This window comes from Mesoplodon densirostris, chromosome 1 (genome assembly GCF_025265405.1).
Source record: "Mesoplodon densirostris isolate mMesDen1 chromosome 1, mMesDen1 primary haplotype, whole genome shotgun sequence".
Taxonomy (NCBI): Eukaryota; Metazoa; Chordata; class Mammalia; order Artiodactyla; family Ziphiidae; genus Mesoplodon; species Mesoplodon densirostris.
The window spans coordinates 177,598,490-177,600,596 of NC_082661.1; the positions used below are offsets into that span (position 1 = coordinate 177,598,490).

Below are 2,107 nucleotides of genomic sequence, written 5' to 3' on the forward strand. Positions count from 1 at the left end.
ACTCCCTCCTTTCCTCACTGCAGTTCTGCCGGAGGCTGTGTTTCTCCTGCTGGGTGGCCCCTCTTTCACGCCTCTGGCCCTCACTGGGCTCCAGTCACCTCACGCCCTCTTCTTGTCCTTCTGCACCCGTGGGTGATAATGGCTTCCTGCAGTTTTTAGTCTATGGGTGCTTCACCAGCCCTCTGTAAACAGTCCCTCTATTAAACTTTCTTCAGCTGAGCCCTTTCTGAGTGTGCCTTCTGTTTCCTGCCAGGACCCTGACTGATACAAACTGTAATTAGTGACTAATATAAAATAATAAGGTTATCACAACTTCACAAACATCTGGGTAGAGAGAATCTGACCAGGCCATTGCCAAGGGCAGGGAACAAAAAGCAGGTGGTGCAAAAAGCTGGATGTAGACAACCTGTGTGCACCTTTTCTGGGGTCTGGCTGGCTCTGGAACCACCTGTGGAAGGATGGACAGATGGACAGAAGACTGTCACTGCCCCTGCAGAGGGCATGAGTCCCCTGAGCTGCAGCTCTAGATCTTGGCAGGGGGAGGGGTGGGGGGCAGGGCATGTTAGGTGGTTGCTGGAACTGTTTCCAAAGCAGGTAGGCTTGACAGCCTTGAGATGGGGCTCTGTAACCTTGGACATGTCACAGAGGTCCTTTCTGGACCTTTTCTGTCTGTTAGTAAGGGACTTGACTTGTTCTTTAACAACCCTTCTGGCTCAGACATTCCGAGGACCTGGTCTGCCATCATCAGTCTGAATCCCTCCTCCATCAGGGAGGTATTCCTTTGGGTCTTAGAGTCTCAATGAATCTTCATAAAAATAACTATCACACAGAGAGGGAAAATGCATTAGTTTTGCATTGCTCAAACTTTCCCACCGGAGTGGAGAGGGAACCTGCACTGAGTTGGGGAACAGCCTGAAGCATTTGTCTCAAGAATGAAATACCTTTGAAATCTCTCCTGTTATCTTTGAAAGCTCATATAAATTTCGCAATCTTTTCCATAATGTGTTTGCATTAGTTTCCATTAAAAATGGTGGTAGAGGCCCCAAATACTTGAGTAAAGATGGCTGTCAAGGAAGGCCACCACGTTCATCTTGTGGCTCTGCACACAAGATACAGCTCTGAGCACTTGCCACTGGCGAGGAGCCCAGCATTGCATCCTCCTGAGCCCCTTCGGCCACAGCAAGAGCACACGAGTGCCGCCCTACAGGAAAGGGATGGATTCCAGCCTCACCAATGGGGGTGGTACTGACATGTCCTACTTTCCCAGACTCCTGGAAGTGGGTTTAACCATCGTCCAGTCTGCAGGGGCTGAGAGTGGGGGGCTCTAATAGTGCTGCCCCACAGAGCCCCTTCTCTCTGAGACCAGGACTGCAGTGCCAGTGCTGGGTGGGGTGCAAGAGCAGAGGACTAGAGGGGGTGTGTGTGTGAGAGAGCATCCTGCAGACATCTAGGGTGCAGGGAGTAAGACAGGCTGGGGCCTGGGTGGGAGCAGTACTGCTGATTTTCTGTGGGACACACTACCTGATGTTACACACACACACGTGTGTGTGTCCTAGTGTAGGGGTGTGCCAAGCCTGCTGGGTACTCCTGCACCTGTGCCATGTCTGTGTGTGTGTGTGCACGTGCACAAGGGTGTTGCAGGCTCTGGAATCTACAGTCAAGCCTCCTCCAACTCATTCACCTAGCTCTTTACAAAAGTTACATTTCATTCATCTGTCCATCTATTCATTCATTCAGTCAGTCATTCCACTACTGGGAGTGCCAGGACCTGGGCTGGGCTGGAGGACGTCAGGTACAAGCCTCTGCTGGTGGGTGAGGGCTGATACAATCTATGATGATGACGATGTATCGCGCTAAGTTAGACGCAGATGTACTTCTCAGGCTTTACAACAATACTAATCCTCTGCAAAGAGTAATGGGGGAGAGAAGAAAAGGCTTCAAACGGGCGATCAAGTGGCGCTGACTCTTGGCATACTGACTGGCTCCCCCACCTACAAGGCCAGCCGGGTGCGAGTCAGCGGGAAGCCCCTCCCGCGGGGGCCCTTGGAGAGGCAGCGCTCCAGTCTTGGCCGCCCGGGGGCGCTGTGGGCCCCTGGGAGCGGGCGGC

The 2,107-nt window shown here is 52.6% G+C and overlaps 1 protein-coding gene across 1 annotated transcript in view; it reads right to left on the reverse strand.

The window, feature by feature from the left end:
- The window catches only part of CDH23 (cadherin related 23), a 408,054-nt gene that overhangs the window by 36,820 nt on the left and 369,127 nt on the right, over nt 1–2,107 (reverse strand). The window lies entirely within an intron of this gene.